Source organism: Monodon monoceros, unplaced genomic scaffold (assembly GCF_005190385.1).
Source record: "Monodon monoceros isolate NGI ecotype Baffin Bay Population unplaced genomic scaffold, NGI_Narwhal_1 Super_Scaffold_8, whole genome shotgun sequence".
NCBI lineage: Eukaryota > Metazoa > Chordata > Mammalia > Artiodactyla > Monodontidae > Monodon > Monodon monoceros.
In genome coordinates, this window is record NW_021703785.1 from 59,925,276 (window position 1) to 59,943,549 (window position 18,274).

Here is an 18,274-nt window from a genome sequence, read left to right on the forward strand (position 1 = left end):
TTCTCATCCATAAAGGAAGAAGAATCTCTTCTTGCTGGACTGTTGATGATATTGAGTGAGTTGATGTGAGTGAAGGGCCCAGTGTGTGGTCCAGCTATCATGCGAGCTTTCAGTGTCCCTTGGCCACCATTTGATTCGTCCCTAGATTCAACTTCCATTTCCATTTCTGACATCAGCTCTTTTGATAGATTTTACATATTCATTTCTTTATTTTCTTGTCCCAACCAGTCAAAACCCATCATGATATCCCTGTGCTCTCTCTATTGAAAATAGGTGTTCTTGCTTCTTAATTCAGAGCAAAAATGGCATGAATGGAGGGAGATGGGAACACCCGGTTTCACAACTCCAGGGCACAACGCTCCCGCAGTCTTCTGAACCATGTCTTCTGGAGTTGTGCAACCTCGCAGCCCTACTTCCTGGCCTCCAATCTACAAAACTATCTGTTTTCAAACCCTTCTTAGTCTACTTTTTCCCTGTCCCTTCTACCTGTGCTAAGGACCACATCCCTTCCCTGATTGCGTCAGGCTCTGTGGAGGAGTTATTTCTCCATTTCCTTCTCTTTCATCAGCTCTTTTCTCTTCTTCTCCTCCCCCCACACCCCATTCACTCTTCAGTTCATTGCAGTCTGGCTTTTACATCCACTAAACTGAAACTGACTCCAGTAAAAATCACTCTAATTTCAAGGCCTTTGCCCTTGCTCACCGAAACTTTTTAATCACTCTATTTTACATTGCATCCCAGCAACTCTGCTGTGAAAACCAATTTATAAGCTTTACCGTTCTAAAATCACCTTTGTATTTTATCTGTTTTTGTAGGGCAATTACAATTCTGTTTATCCATTTTGTAGCTACTAGAGTCACAGGTGGTCATTTTAGACCGCAGACTCCAGAAGGGCAAAAAGCCTTGTAACCCTCAGCGTGTGGTTGAACAGAGTATCTGGTGCTTCATATATACTGGCTGAGGTGATCTAAGCGGAGTTCAGAACAACTTTCAAGCAAGCTCAGAAATGGCAAGATTAGAAGCAGATTTGCTGTGATTTTACTTATAAATAACAAGAAGTTTTGGTCCTGGTAAATGGAAGGTGCCGGTTCATCTAAAGGAATAAGAAAGAAAACTGATGACATGACTTCCTAAATCTAAATCCTTTGAGTAAAATCAGGAAATAGGAAAACCCGCTTAGATGCCTGTATGATGTGTGGTTATGCTCAGAGTAAGGCTGTCTACAAATTCCTGTTGGATGAGTCCAGCTACCCTGCTGGATACAGCTTTAATGAGCTCCCAGGAGCAGCTAGCCACATCCCTTAATAATGTCTTGCGGCTGACAGCTGCAAGACCTGCATGGTGGTAGCATCCTTGTTAGACAATGGAAGAGGAGAAAGGCCAATCCTGAGTAAACATCTAGGAATTTAGTACAAGAAGTTTAGCAAAGAACTGTATAAAACTGCAAATAAGTCTAAATATCAGTTAATGCAAACTTCATATTGTTAGGTATACCAGTTAAAAAAGCAAAAACAAGAGCTGTCTGCTTGCCTAAGGGTTGCCTTTAGCCAACAGGTGAGTTTTGGACAAAATGTTTTTGGGGTTTTTTTTTAGGTGTTTATTTTTTTCCCTTTATTGGAGTATAATTGCTTTACAATGCTGTGTTAGTTTCTGCTGTATCACAAAGTGAATCAGCTATACGTATACATGTATCCCCATATCCCCTCCCTCTTGCGTCTCCCTCCCACCCTCCCTGTCCCACCCCTCTAGGTGGTCACAAAGCACCAAGCTGATCTCCCTGTGCTATGCGGCTGCTTCCCACTAGCTAAATATTTTACATTTGGTGGTGTATATATGTCCATGCCACTCTCTCACTTCGTCCCAGCTTACCCTTTGGACAAAATGTTTGAATTAGAATCTTTTGTTCATGATGCCGATACAAGCCAGTTTTCCACCGTTGCTAACACTCCCAATTGATCTTACTTCACTCATTTACATAATGCATGAGACTCCTGAAGGCAGGAACCCCAGGCTCGCAGGAAGCAGAAACCAGAGAGAGACATTTAGGGGTCAAACTGGCCTAAAATTAGAATTTAGTCTTCAAAATTGGTTTAGCCAAGCTTTCAGAACTTACGGGCATTGTTTCTTTACCTAATTTCTCTTAAGAGCTTTGTGGAGTGCTACCACTTGTGGAAACACTTTGAAAAGAAGGGCTTGTTACAAGTAATTTCCCAGAGGATCTTACAGATACGCATTTTTTCCAATAATCAAGAAGCACTTATTGTGTGCGTTCCATGTAGCAGCCTCGATGCATAGATGTATGACGTCTCGTTGAATTTGTATGGCCATGGGAGGCTCAGAGAGTAAAGCCTTGCTCAAGGGTACCCAACCGTCACCTGGCCAGGAACAGTCCCCTGAACCCGGTACCATGTCCTTTCCATGGGTCCGAAAGGCAATACACGATTTCCTATCATTTTGGGGTGCTGATAAGAATAGTAATTTTATAATCTAGAAATGATTGGCCTGAAGGTACGGGTGCAAGATTAGAATAAAAAATCTCTAACGTTTTTGGGTGCCTACTATGTGCTGGCATTATTTTAAGTGCTCACATGTATGAATTCAATTAATACACCAACTCTATAAGGCATTATCCCATTTCACAGAGGAAGAAAGTGAGGTACAAAGAAGATAAATAACTTGTTTGCCCAAGAGTACAAGCAGTCAGTGAACTGCTAAGCCAGCAGTCCAACTCCAGGGTTCATATATATACATACATTAAACCATGTTGCAGCTATTTCTCTTTTACTTAAGGGGCAGGGGTGAGGGTGGTGAGAGACAGCAAATTAAGCACTAGTCTGTATTCAAAATCCAATGAAACGTTTCTGATATAAAAATGATTTGTCTCTATTGATACTTTGATTGACATTCAGCATTTTATTACTATGGCATCCTGTGATATAAATGTATGCTTTCTTTGGTGAGTTCTAGAACTATAAAATATCATTGGAAGCTAATTATATGGATACATCTAAACAATTTTCTTGTTTTCCTAATTGTTTATTGTTATTAGGAAAATAAGGGGGAAAAAACATGGGATGAGTAGCTCTCAGCAGTGGAAGAGCTACAGCTCTCCTCCCATGAAGTCACCATCTGCTTCTGTCCAGCCATTGCTGAGTCCAGATGTTCCTAACCTAGCACAATTCCCACAGTGAATGTTTTCCAACCGAAACTTCTTTGTTCAAGAAAATCAAGGCAGAGCAATATTTTATGGAGGTTGGACTTTGGCTGTTTTGAGCCACATGTTATTAAAACACAATTCTCCTGATGCATTTGTGCTGTGTTCCCAATCAGTAATGTGATCCCTCATTCATTATATTGAACTTTGGTTTTTGCATGACAAAAAAATTTAAATTTCAAGTCTGAGTTATTACAGGAAAGATTTCTTCTAAAATGTGAGAGGTAGCAGGAACTTGCTATGGGTTCCTTGCTCACAGCTGTAAAAAATAACGTTGTGACCAAGATGTTTGCTTGAACTAACTTTTTAAAAACCAATTGATTCTGACGATTCATAAGGTGATATTCATGAATAATGATTGTTTGAAAATTATATGAATCAAAAGCGGAAAGTCCTTAGTGAGTAATTTTAACTTAATTTCCATATATTTAAAATCTGGTTTAAGACTAAAGGAAGCTTTTGAAGAAGAAAAAAGATGTCCCAGATCCCTAACACCATTTTTCATTTTGGAGTGTTCCTATCCAGCCTATAACATCAGTGAGTGATTAGTGGATAGACTACAGGACATATTTATGGTGCTAGGATGACCCATCCAAAGTTCTATCGCTAAGTTTAAGTTTTATGACCCATCCCATAAGACACAACTTAAGTGAAAGAGGAAGATTTTTTTCCCATTTAAAAACAATTTTAAAGTAAAAATTTACTTTCATGGAATTTGGTTGTTTTCTAGCATTCGAGAGGGTGTGGTGACTATAAAAACAGCTGTTTGTTGACTGTAAGTAGAAGTTATATGGGCTTGGCAAATCAGAAAGTCTGAGAGTATTAAAAAAGCTAAGCTGGTAAAAAAATAGCAGCAGGATGAGGGAATGTTGATTGAGTTTTGGGTGGGCTAGAAGCCCTCCTGAGGCAGTGTCTCTGGCAGTCATGGGCCAGTGGCAGGAGATGAGAACAGAGGCCAGGAAGGAGGGACTAGGCCAAGTTGGAATGAACTAGGCCTTGAAATCAACATGTGGAATTACATTTCTACAAAGAAGTAGCTGCAAGGCCATATACTATTTATACTTAGAGTTCCAGGATTTTAAAGAAATAATTGGCCAATGTTTTTACCAGAAGTCGGGACCACTGTTTGTATATCTAAATATTAGAGCTAAATGGGTGTGATGTGGACATTTAAAGGTGAAGTCCAAAGAGGCTAGTCTGCTTGGCATTTGCTGCAGGAGCCAGTGTGTGTAATCTAACGCAGCTAATATTTGTTGGGAGCTTGCTACGTGTGGGGCATTGGTGAAGGCACTTACCTGTATAAAATAATTTTATCTTTACACCAACTTTGTGAGCTACATGTCTCCAGACAAGGACCCTGAGACCCAAGGAGGCTTAAGAACTTGCCCAGAGTCACACTGAGAAAATGTGGCGTCAAGATTGTACTCTGGCCATTTTCTCCAGAGCTCTCACTATTAACCAGTGTTAGATCTGCCTCTCTTTTTACTTTTGGAATGTTATTTTTTTTATACAGCAGGTTCTTATTAGTTATCTATTTTATACATATTAGTGCATATATGTCAATCCCAATGTCCCAATTCATCCCACCACCACCTGTTCCCCCTCCGCCGCTTTCCCCCCCTTGGTGTCCATGTGTTTGTTCTCTACATCTGTGTCTCTATTTCTGCCTTGCAAACTGGTTCATCTGTACCATTTTTCTAGGTTCCACATATATGCGTTAATATACGATATTTGTTTTTCTCTTTCTGACTTACTTCACTCTGTATGACAGTCTCTAGATCCATCCACATCTCTACAAATGACCCAATTTCGTTCCTTTTTATGGCTGAGTAATATTCTATTGTAAATATGTACCACATCTTCTTTATCCATTTGTCTGTCGATGGGCATTTAGGTTGCTTCCATGACCTGGCTATTGTAAATAGTGCTGCAGTGAACATTGGGATGTATGTGTCTTTTTGAATTATGGTTTCCCTACGTATATGCCCAGTAGGGGGATTGCTGGGTCATATGGTAATTCTATTTTTAGTTTTTTAAGGAACCTCCATACTGTTCTCCATAGTGGCTGTTAGCAATTTACATTCCCAACAACAGTGCAAGAGGGTTCCTTTTTCTCCACACCCTCTCCAGCATTTGTTGTTTGTAGATTTTCTGATGATGCCCATTCTAACCAGTGTGAGGTGATACCTCATTGTAGTTTTGATTTGCATTTCTCTAATGATTAGTGATTTTGAGCATCCTTTCATGTGTTTGTTGGCAATCTGTATGTCTTCTTTGGAGAAATGTCTGTTTAGGTCTTCTGCCCATTTTTGGATTGGGTTGTTTGCTTTTTTGATATTGAGCTGCATGAGCTGCTTGTATATTTTGGAAATTAATCCTTTGTAAGTTGCTTTGTTTGCAAATATTTTCTCCCATTCTGAGGGTTATCTTTTCGTCTTGTTTATAGTTTCCTTTGCTGTGCAAAAGCTTTTAAGTTTCATTAGGTCCCATTTGTTTATTTTTGTTTTTATTTCCATTACTCGAGGAGGTGGATCAAAAAAGATCTTGCTGTGATTTATGTCAAAGAGTGTTCTTCCTATGTTTTTCTCTAAGAGTTATATAGTGTCCAGTCTTATATTTAGGTCTTTAATCCATTTTGAGTTTATTTTTGTGTATGGTGTTAGGAAGTGTTCTAATTTCATTCTTTTACATGTAGCTGTCCAGTTTTTCCAGCACCACTTATTGAAGAGGCTGTCTTTTCTCCATTGTATATTCTTGCCTCCTTTGTCATAGATTAGTTGACCATCTATGTGTGTGGGTTTATCTCTGGGCTTTCTATCTTGTTCCATTGATCTGTATTTCTGTTTTTCTGCCAGTACCATATTGTCTTGATTACTGTAGCTTTGTAGCATAGTCTGAAGTCAGGGAGTTTGATTCCTCCAGCTCCGTTTTTTCCCCTCAAGATTGCTTTGGCTATTCGGGGTCTTTAGTGTCTCCCTACAAATATTAAGATTTTTTTGTTCTAGTTCTATAAAAAAAATGCCATTGGTAATTTGATAGGGATTGCATTGAATCTGTAGATTGCTTTGGATAGTATAGTCATTTTGACAGTATTGATTCTTGCCATCCAAGAACATGGTATATCTCTCCATCTGTTTGTGTCATCTTTGATTTCTTTCATCAGTGTCTTATAGTTTTCTGAGTACAGGTATTTTACCTCCTTAGGTAGGTTTATTCCTAGGTATTTTATTCTTTTTGTTGCAATGGTGAATGGGATTGTTTCCTTAATTTCTCTTTCTGATCTTTCGTTGTTAGTGTACAGGATTGCAAGAGATTTCTGTGCATTGATTTTGTATCCTGATACTTTACCAAATTCATTGATTAGCTCTAGTAGTTTCCTGGTGGCATCTTTAGGATTATCTTTGTATAGTATCACGTCATCTGCAAACAGTGACAGTTTTACTTCTTCTTTTCCAATTTGTATTCCTTTTATTTCTTTTTCTTCTCTGATTGCCGTGGCTAGGACTTCCAAAACTATGTTGAATAATAGTGGTGAGAGTGGACATCCTTGTCTTGTTCCTGATATTAGTGGAAATGCTTTCGGTTTTTCACCATTGAGAATGATGTTTGCTGTGGGCTTGTCATATATGGCCTTTATTATGTTGAGATAGGTTCCCTCTGTGCCCACTCTCTGGAGAGTTTTTATCATAAATGGGTGTTGAATTTTGTCAGAAGCTTTTTCTGCATCTACTGAGATGATCATATGGTTTTTATTCTTCAATTTGTTAATATGGTGTATCACATTGATTGATTTGCGTATATTGAAGAATCCTTGCATCCCTGGGATAAATCCCACTTGATCATGGTGTATGATCCTTTTAATGTGTTGTTGGATTCTGTTTGCTAGTATTTTGTTGAGGAGTTTTGCATCTATGTTCATCAGTGATATTGGTCTGTAATTTTCTTTTCATAGTATCTTTGTCTGGTTTTGGTATCAGGGTGATGGTGGCCTTGTAGAATTAGTTTCAGAGTGTTCCTTCCTCTGCAATTTTTTGGAGGAGTTTGAGAAGGGTGGGTGTTAGGTCTCTTCTAAATGTTTGATAGAATTCACCTGTGAAGCCGTCTGGTCCTTGGCTTTTTTTGTTGGAAGATTTTTAATCACAGTTTCAATTTCATTGCTTGTGATTGGTCTGTTCATATTTTCTATTTCTTCCTGGTTCAGTCTTGGAAGGTTGTATCTTTCTAAGAATTTTCCATTTCTTCCAGGTTGTTCATTTTATTGGCATAGAGTTGCTTGTACTAGTCTCTTAGGATGCTTTGTATTTCTGTGGTGTCCATTGTAACTTCTCCTTTTTCATTTCTAATTTTATTGATTTGAGTCCTCTCTCTCTTTTTCTTGATGAGTCTGGCTAAAAGTTCATCAATTTTGTTTATCTTCTAAAGGAACCAGCTTTTAGTTTTATTGATCTTTGCTATTGTTTTCTTTGTTTCTATTTCATTTATTTCTGCTCTGATCTTTTTTTTTTTTTGCGGTACACGGGCCTATCACTGCTGTGGCCTCTCCCGTTGCAGAGCACGGGCTCTGGACGTGCAGGCTCAGCGGCCGTGGCTCACGGGCCCAGCCTCTCCGCGGCACGTGGGATCTTCCCGGACCGGGGCATGAACCCGCGTCCCCTGCATCGGCAGGCGGACTCTCAACCACTGCGCCACCAGGGAAGCCCTGCTCTGATCTTTATGATTTCTTTCCTTCTACTAACTTCTGGTTTTGTTTGTTCTTTTTTTCTCTACTTCCTTTAGGTGTAAGGTTAGATTGTTTATTTGAGATTTTTCTTGTTTCTTGAGGTAGGATTGTATTGCTATAAACTTCCCTCTTAGAACTGCTTTTGCTACATCCCATAGGTTTGGATTGTCGTGTTTTTGTTGTCATTTGTCTCTAGGTATTTTTTGATTTCCTCTTTGAGTTCTTCAGTGATCTCTTGGTTATTTAGTAACATATTGTTTAGCCTCCATGTGTTTGTGTTTTTTATGTTGTTTTCCCTGTAATTTATTTCTAATCTCATAATGTTGTGGTCGGAAAAGATGCTTGATATGATTTCAGTTTACTTAAATTTACTGAGGCTTGATTTGTGACCCAAGCTGTGATCTATCCTGGAAAATGTTCCATGTGCTCTTGAGAATAAAGTGTAATCTGCTGTTTTTGGATGGAATGTCCTATAAATATCAATTAAATCTATCTGGTCTATTGTGTCATTGAAAGCTTGTGTTTCCTTATTAATTTTCTGTCTGGATGATCTGTCCATTGGTGTGAGGTGTTAAAGTCCCCCACTATTATTGTGTTACTGTCGATTTCCTCTTTTATAGCTGTTAGCAGTTGCCTTACGTATTTAGGTGCTCCTATGTTGGGTGCATATATATTTATAATTGTTATATCTTCTTCTTGGATTGATCCCTTGATCATCATGTAGTGTCCTTCTTTGTCTCTTGTAACATTCTTTATTTTAAAGTATTTTATCTGATGTGAGTATTGCTACTCTAGCTTTCTTCTGATTTCCTTTTGCATGGAATATCTTCTTCCGTCCCCTCACTTTCAGTCTGTATGTGTCCCTGAGTCTAAAGTTGATCTCTTGTAGACAGCATATATATGGATCTTGTTTTTGTATCCATTCAGTGAGACTGTGTCTTTTGGTTGTAGCATTTAATCCATTCACACTTAAGGTAATTACCGATATGTATGTTCCTATTACCATTTTCTTAATTGTTTTGGATTTGTTTTTGTAGGTCCTTTTCTTCTCTTGTTTTTCCCACCTAGAGAAGTTCCTGTAGCATTTGTTGTAGAGCTGGTTTGGTGGTGCTGAATTCTCTTACCTTTTGCTTATGTGTAAAGCTTTTGATTTCTCCATCAAATCTGAATGAGATCCTTGCTGGGCAGAGTAATCTTGGTTGTAGGTTCTTCCCTTTCATCACTTTAAATATATCGTGCCACTCCCTTCTGGCTTGTAGAGTTTCTGCTGAGAAATCAGCTGTTAACCTTATGGGAGTTCCCTTGTATGTTATTTGTCATTTTTCCCTTGTTGCTTTTAATAATTTTTCTTTGTCCTTAATTTTTGTCAATTTAATTACTATGTGTCTCAGCGTGTTTCTCCTTGGGTTTATGCTGCCTGGGACTCTCTGCGCTTCCTGGACTTGGGTGGCTATTTCCTTTCCCATGTTAGGGAAGTTTTTGACTATAATCTCTTCAAATATTTTTTCCGGTCCTTTCTCTCTCTCTTCTCCTTCTGGGACCCCTATAATGCTAATGTTGGTGCATTTAATGTTGTCCCAGAGGTCTCTTAGGCTGTCTTCATTTCTTTTCATTCTATTTTCTTTATTCTGTTCTGTGACAGTGAGTTCCACCATTCTGTCTTCCAGGTCACTTATCTGTTCTTCTGCCTCAGTTATTCTGCTATTGATTCCTTCTAGTATATTTTTCATTTCAGTTATTGTATTGTTCATCTCTGTTTGTTTGCTCTTTGTTTCTTCTAGGTGTTTGTTCTTTAATTCTTCTAGGTCTTTGTTAAACATTTCTTCCATCTCCTCGATCTTTGCCTCCATTCTTTTTCCAAGGTCCTGGATCATCTTCACTAACGCTATTCTGAATTCTTTTTCTGGAAGGTTGCCTATCTCCACTTCATTTAGTTGTTTTTCTGGGTTTTATCTTGTTTCTTCATCTGGTACATAGTCCTCTGCCTTTTCATTTTGTCTGTCTTTCTGTGAATGTGGTTTTCATTCCACAGGCTGTAGGATTGTAGTTCTTCTTGCTTCTGCTGTCTGCCCTTTGGTGGATGAGGCTATCTAAGAGGCTTGTGCAAACTTCCTTATGGGAGGGACTGGTGTTGAGTAGAGCTGGGTGTTGCTCTGGTGCTTAGAGCTCAGTAAAACTTTACTCTGCTTGTCTGCTGATGGGTGGGGCTGAGTTCCCTCCCTGTTGACTATTTGGCCTGAGGCGATCCAGCACTGGAGGCCACAGGCTCTTTGGTGGGGCCAATGGTGGGCTCCAGGAGGGCTCATGCCAAGGAGTACTTCCCAGAACTTCTGCTGCCAGTGTCCTTATCCCCATGGTGAGCCACAGCCACTCCCCACCTCTGCAGGAGACCCTCCAACACTAGCAGGTAGGTCTGGTTCAGTCTCCTATGGGGTCACTGCTCCTTCTCCCTGGGTCCCAATGTGCACACTACTTTGTGTGTGCCCTCCAAGAGTGGAGTCTCTGTTTCCCACAGTCCTGTTGAAGTCCTGCAGTCAAATCCTGCTAGTCTTCAAAGACTGATTCTGTCGAGTTTCCTCCGACCGTTGCCAGGCCCCCAGGTTGGGAAGCCTTATGTTGGGCTCAGAACCTTCACTCCAGTAGGTGGACTTCTGTGGTATAAGTGTTCTCCAGTTTGTGCGTCACCCACCCAGCAGTTACAGGATTTGATTTTATTGTGATTGCACCCCTCGTACGGTCTCATTGCAGCTTCTCCTTTGTCTTTGGATGTGGGGCATCTTTTTTGGTGAGTTCCAGTGTCGTCTTGTTGGTGTTTGTTCAGTTAGTTGTGATTCTGGTGCTTTCGCGGGAGGGAGTAAGCGCACGTCCTTCTCTGCCATCTTGAACCAATCTCCTCCTACATCTGCCTCTCTGATGCATGGCTTCTGGAGTGGTGTCTAAAGGAAGCTTACCCCCAAAAGAGCTCACAACAAATTTATTCACTGTATTCCCTACTAACAGATTCACGACTAACATTAGTGCGGTGTGTGGCCTGGTTCATTCATTGAGATGCCCTCTTCAGCCTGCCTTTGTGTGGGGTACAGTCTGACTCCCACCTGCTCAGCCCTCAGGCTATGTCTACTGGCTCCTTGGGATGTTCCAACCAGCAGTGTGAACATTAGCTTATCCTTTGGATTTGTTTTCTAGTTCTTTCTGGTCCTCTTACTATTTTTATCTCAGTCTAGCTCTTAAAAATATGCTTTCTGTTGTAGTGTATTTAGATTTTTCAGTAGCAGCATTTTTAGATATTCTGTACTGGGAAAAGTGACTCTGAATGTTTACTCCTCAATATTGCCATCAATTATCTGAAATGCTCTTCTTTAATATTACTGTGAAACAGCTTGGATTCATGAAGACATAAATACATCACCCAACAGCAAAAGGGATTCAGGCTAGTAAGGAATGGTGGGCGTTACTGCTTTGCAGAGGCATACATTAACTAGCGCAATGCTTCTTAAAGTGTCTGGGAATCATAATCTTCTGGGGAACTAGTTTAAAATGCAAATCCTAATTCCTAGCCTCCTTGAGATTGAGATACAGTAGATCCAGGGTGGAACCCAGGAATCCCCATTTGAAACGAGCACCCCCAAATGCTTCTGATACAAGTGGACAGCTGATCCACTTTTGAAAAACATGAAACTAGCAGAAGGTTGGGGAAAGCATATTAATATGGAGAGAGAACTATAGAAATTACATCCATGGACTTCAGGATATGCTTGCTCTTTGGGAGGCAAGAGCACGGACTTTGGAACCAGACCAACTGATCTGAATCTTGTTCCATACTAATTATCCATCCAACCTTGAGTAGGAGTTGAAAACTCCTATGTGTACCTTGGTTTCCTTACATTAGGTGAAGCTAATAATACCCTTCACATACGGTTGGTGTAAGGATTGAATGTGATAACAGAATAGAACGTCTTGTAGACTTTTTGCTAAAGAAAGCTTTTAAATGCATGCATTTATTTCTACTCAAGCTGAAATCACACCAAATGATAATAAAGGAATACAACAAGGCATATACGCTTAAGGACAAGCAGAATGGGAGGAGCCAACAGTAAACAAGAAATGTTGTCAGAGTTTGGAGACAAAAAACTGGATGGAAGCAGAGCAGACAGCTGAATGGTACTCATCACTTGACCCTAGTATGACCCTATTGGTTGTTTATAGGCAGTGTCCATTCAGCGCTCATGCTCTCCTAGTGGTTGAGTATTTTCATGGTCACCCCTGGATGGAGGAATAGCAGTTGACTTGATAAACTGAAAGTTGAACCTAAGTGCCTGAGGAGAGTGATGCCAATAGGAAGAAACCGATTTGCTCCAGAGAACACTGGAAAAGCTTAGGATTTGGCAGTACCAAGCACCATGCAGAGCAGGGGTGAAGAATAAGGGCTAAAAATGGAGACAGGCTAAAAAAATGTGTTGGGGCAGATTAGACTCAAAATTAGACTTCTTAACTACAAATCTGAAGTTAATAAAACAATGAAACAACTATTGAAAACGTAGAGGAAAAAAAGTTTTTCAATGAAGTATTCTATATCAAATTAAATATCAATCAAGACATTTTCAGACATAAAAGGTCTAAAAAGTTTTATTTCCTATGATTTCTTTCTATCTCAAGAAGTTACTGGATAATGTGCTTTATGAAATGGGCAAGTAAACCAGGATAAAGGAAGACACATAAGGGCAGGAAATGAAGACTCCAATATCGAAGAGAAACAGAAGGAATTCCCAATAGATGCAGAAGGGAAGTGCCAGGACAACTGTGCATAAGGCCTTGATTGGAGCAGGACAATAGACAGCTCTGGGAAAAAGTCCCCTCAGCCCCGAAAAATGGAATTGATAGATCATCTGATACATTTGACCATGAGAAAAATAAGAGAGATTTTACAATGATTTTGAGAGTTTGGAAATAACAATTGTAAATACATTGAAAACTTAAACAAGGCAATTAATAACTCCAGGAAAAACAAAATTTGCACAAAAAACCCCATCGTGATCATAGGCCTCTTTGGCTCAGTAGTAAACAAAATTGTCATATACCTTACTGAGAGCATGGGGGAAAGAAATGAAGGAAGTGAGGCTGAATTCTCATTGTCCATAATAGGAAGTTAGTAAAATGCTGTCTGAAATAGAGAAATCAAGAAATAGTAGCATAAGGATTTTATTTATAATTTTGGATGTAAATATTAGAAGAAATTTAAATGAACTGAGGTAGTTTCCTCTGGGGAACAGGATGGCACTAGAGAAGGGTGAAACGGGATTCTGTTCTTCATTAGAAGTCTTGTAGTACTATTTGCTTTTTTAAAAAAAATAAATTTATTTATTTATTGGCTGCGTTGGGTCTTCGCTGCTGTTCGCAGGCTCTGTCTAGTTGTGGTGAGTAGGGGTCTACTCTTCGTTGCGGTGCGTGGGCTTCTCATTGTGGTGGCTTCTCTTGTTGCAGAACATGGGCTCTAGGCGCGTGGGCTTCAGTAGTTGTGGCACACGGGCTCAGTAGTTGTGGCTCGCGGGCTCTAGAGTGCAGACTCGGTAGTTGTGGTGCACAGGCTTAGTTGCTCCGAGCCATGTGGGATCTTCCCGGACCAGAGCTCAAACCCGTGTCCCCTGCATTGGCAGGCGGATTCTTAACCACTGTGCCACCAGGGAAGCCCATACTATTTGCTTTTTAAAATTTGTGTACAAGTATGACTTTAACAACAGTGATTAATTTAAAATATAAATGCTCTTCATATATAGATATACATATACAGTGCTTGTCACTGGTAAATACTCATTAGTTGGTAATTATTTTTATTGTTTGTGGTGAACTGTAGGTGAGAACTAGGACACCCTCAGAGGCTTCTCCAGAATTTCTCTAGGAGAGATTCAGAGACAGCAATCAGATTGACAGGTGGGGGTAGTGGGTTGAATTATGGTTCCAAAAATATATGCCCCAGTCCTAGCCCACATATCTGTGAATGTGACCTTACATGGAAATAGGGTCTTTGCAGATGTGTAATAATTAAATTAAGGATCTCATGATGAAATCATTCTGAATTTAAGGTGCACCCTAAATCCAATGATGAATGGCCTTATAAGGAACAAAAAAAGGAGAAGAACAGAGAGATACAGAAGAGAAGGCCATGTGAAGATGGAGGCAGAGACTGGAGTGATGCGTCTACAAACCAACCAACACTAAGAATTTCCAGCAGCCACCAGCTAGGTGAGATGCAGACTCTCCCCCAGAGACTCCAGAAGGAATCCACCATCACCAGCATCTTGATTTTAGACTTCTGGCTTCCAGAACTGTGAGAGAGTAAATTTCTGTTGTTTTAAGACACTCAGTTTGTGGGAACTTATTACAGCAGCCCTAGAAAACTAACTCAGTGAGGTTAGCAGATAGGTCTGGAACTTCATTTGTAGAGCACGCATCTTATTCTTTAGATTGTATATTTTGGGGGAATTTGATGGGGTCAGTGTAGGAGATTATGGGGGTGACTAAAGCCTCCTTATACTACCCTTTGGCACTGCCACTGGTAGATCCCGGTTGGATGAGCCAATGAAGTAAATGTGTTTTATTATTTTTTCCAGCTTTATTGAAATATAATTGACATATAACACTGTATAAGTTTAAGATGTACAAGTGTTGATTTGAAATGCTTATTGCAAAATGATTACCGCCATGGAATTAGCTAACACCTGCATCACATCACATAACGATCATTTCTTTTTTGTGGTGAGAACATTTGCAATCTACTTTATTAGCAACTGTCAAGTATATAATAGAGTATTATTAACTATAATCACCATGCTGTACCTTAGATCCGCAGAACTTATTCAAATTTTGTACCCTTTGACCAACACCTCCTTTCCCCCCACCCCCCTTCAGCCCCTGGTCATCACCATTCTAGTCTGTTTCTATGAGTTTAGGTTTTTTAGAGTCCACATATAAGTGATATCATATACTATCTGTCTTTCTCTGCCTGACCTATTTCACTGTAAAAAAAAAATTGTATTTTAAAGTGATTTCAGATGCATACGTTCGTGTTATGAAATGTATTTTGGGGACAGCAGCATTTCTATACCACTATGTGGTAAAGGGCTTGAATGTTTCCCTATTTCATCAAAGAGGCAGATGTGAAACCAAGAGAAGAAATAGGTCTCCTCTGAGCCCATCCTTTTAGAAAACTTAATGAGACTTGGCTACAATAAGGTATCATTCATTGACATTCCACTTCTCTGTTTTAGAGCTGGCTTCCTAATCCTTGAAATTAAATGAGTAATCTCTTTTTCCATCCTATTCTTTGCTTTTTTAATTTACCTTTTCTCCTTAGTCTCATTTCTTTTAGCTGTCCTGGCCACACCTTTAATGACTCACAGAAAATTAGCCCACACCAAAAAAATGGTAAACTTAAGATTTCAAAAATAGTGCTTGGAAATTTTCTTGAAATTTTGATCTATTTTTTTTTTAACATAGAAATTCATTTGATAGATGCCGTGAGCTCAAATTCTGTTTCCAAATGTCTCAAATAAGCCCATGTTTCTCCATCTCTAGCCCTACTAAGGCCATGCCCATCTCTCCAAAACCTTGCTCAGGAGATGTGTCTGCTTCTTCCTTTATATACTTCCATCTCTTCCCTTGAAACAATGGACAGTATAAATTGGTCTCCTAAAATCATTAGTTGGATGCACTTATCTTAAGATAAAATCTACCTTTTTTTTTTTTTTTGGCTGAGCAGCTTGTGGGGTCTTAGTTCCCCGGACCCTCGACAGTGAAAGCACAGAGTCCTAACCACTGGACCACCAGGGAATTCCCAAATCTAGCATTCTTAATGCAGCCTACTAAACCCTGCATAATCTGACCCCTGCCATCTTCACAGCCTTGTCCTCTACTATTGAGTTGGCCAAAAGGTTCGTTTGTTTTTTTCCTGTAAGATGGCTCTAGTAGTGCTTGGTTGTCTTTAAATTCATCCTAAACAATTTTGTTACATTGTATTGTGACAGCTGTCATATCAGCAACATGCATTAAAAAAAACATCAAAATTGGTGAATTTTTGTGTAGCCATTTTAATGTTGAAGATGGATGGAAAACAACATTTTTGGCATATTATGCTTTATTATTCCAAGAAAGGTAAAAATGCAACTGAAACGCAAAAAAAGTTTTGTGCAGTGTATGGAGAAGGTGCTGTGACTGAGCGAACGTGTCAAAAGTGCTTTGCGAAGTTTTGTGCTGGAGATTTCTTGCTGGATGATGTTCCACGGTCAGGTAGACCGGTTGAAGTTGACGGCGATCAAATCGAGACATTAAGGGAGAACAATCAATGTTATACCACTCGGGAGACAGCCGACATACTCAAAATATCCAAATCAAGCGCTGAAAATCATTTGCACCAGCTTGGTTATGTTCATCACTTTGATGTTTGGGCTCCCCATTAGTTAACCAAAAAAAACCTTTATGACCGTGTTTCCACATGCGATTCTCTACTTAAACATAATGAAAACATTCCATTTTTAAAACAAATTGTGGGGCTTCCCTGGTGGTGCAGTGGTTCAGAATCTGCCTGCTAATGCAGGGGACACGGGTTCGAGCCCTGGTCTGGGAGGATCCCATATGCTGCAGAGCAACTGGGCCCGTGAGCCACAACTACTGAGCCGGCGCGTCTGGAGCCTGTGCTCCGCAGCAAGAGAGGCCGCGATAGTGAGAGGCCCGCGCACCGCGATGAAGAGTGGCCCCCGCTTGCCACAACTAGAGAAAGCCCTCGCACAGAAACGAAGACCCAACACAGCAAAAATAAATTAATTAATTAATAAACTCCTACCCCCAACATCCCCAAAAAAACAAAACCAAATTGTGACGGGCGATGAAAAGTGGATACTGTACAATAATGTGGAACGGAGGAGATCGTGGGGCAAGTGAAATGAACAGCTACGAACCACACCAAAGGACGGTCTTCATCCAAAGAAGGTGATGCTGTGTATATGGTGGGATTGGAAGGGAGTCCTCTATTACGAACTCCTTCCGGAGAACCAAACGATTAATTCCAACAAGTACTGCTCCCGATTAGACCACCTGGAAGCCGCACTCAACGAAAAGCGCCTGGAATTAGTCAACAGAAAACACATAATCCTCCATCAGGATAACGCAAGACCACATATTTCTTTGATGAGCAGGCAAAAACTGTTACAGCTTGGCTGGGAAGTTCCGATCCCTCCACTGTATTCACCAGACATTGCGCCTTTGGATTTCCATTTCCGTCTTTACAAAATTCTCTTAATGGAGAAAATTTCAATTCCCAGAAGACTGTAAAAGGCACCTGGAACAGTTCTTGGCTCAAAAAGATAAAAAGTTTTGGGAAGATGGAATTATGAAGTTGCCCGAAAAATGGCAGAAAGTAGTGGGATAAAACTGAATACGTTGTTCAATGAAGTTCTTGGTAAAAATGAAAAACGTATCTTTTATTTTTACTTAAAAACCAAAGGAACTTTTTGGTCCACCCAATACTATTCCCTTCATACATTATGCTCCAGCCACATGGCTTTCACTTCGCTCCTCTAATACATCAACTATTTCCGTCCTAAGGCCTTTGCATGTGCTGTTCCTTTTATTTAGTGTGCTCTTTTCTCCAATCTTTTCTTTCTTCTGTAACTATAGCTACATTTCACTTGCTTTGTTTATAGATTAACTCTAGAAATTAAAAACCAATCAATAACATTTAAGAAATAATTATGTATATGCAAGTCATTATAAAAACAAGTAGTAAGATTGGGCCTATTAAAAAAAAATTCCACTCTTAGGTATTTATCCAAGAGAAATAAAAACATATGTCCACAAATGACTTATACTTAAATATTTTTAGGGCTCTATTTATAATAGCACCAAGCTGGAAACAAACCGAATTCTGTCAACAGAAGAATGGACAAACAGACTGAGTTATATTTGTGTAATAGACTACTACTCAACAATAAAAAAAAAGCCACTAGTGCATGCAACAACTTGAGCCTCCAACACATTTTATTAAACAAAAGAAGCCAGACATAGAAGAGGATATATTGTATGATTCCATTTATGAAAAGTTCAAGGGCAGGTAAATAAATACTGTAGCAACAGAAATGAGAACAACCACTGTCTTTGGGGGTGTGTGGTGGGGCAGGGAGAGGCATTGGCTTGAAAGAGAGCAAAGGAACTTCTGAGGTGATGGGACTGCTCTGTATCTTGCTTTGAGTAATGGGGTTACACAGGTATACACATCTGTCAAAACACACTATACACTGAAGCTATGTGCATTTTATTGTGTATGAAATACACTGTAATTAAAGAACAAT

At 39.7% G+C, this 18,274-nt stretch overlaps 1 protein-coding gene across 1 annotated transcript in view; it reads left to right on the forward strand.

The window, feature by feature from the left end:
• Positions 1-15,325, forward strand: part of THSD1 (thrombospondin type 1 domain containing 1) — a 49,784-nt gene extending 34,459 nt beyond the window's left edge. The window contains exon 5 of the transcript XR_003791757.1: positions 14,015-15,325. The gene's annotated coding sequence lies outside the window, so the exon portion shown is untranslated. The remainder of the gene's footprint in view (positions 1-14,014) is intronic.
• Positions 15,326-18,274: the final 2,949 nt, after the last annotated feature.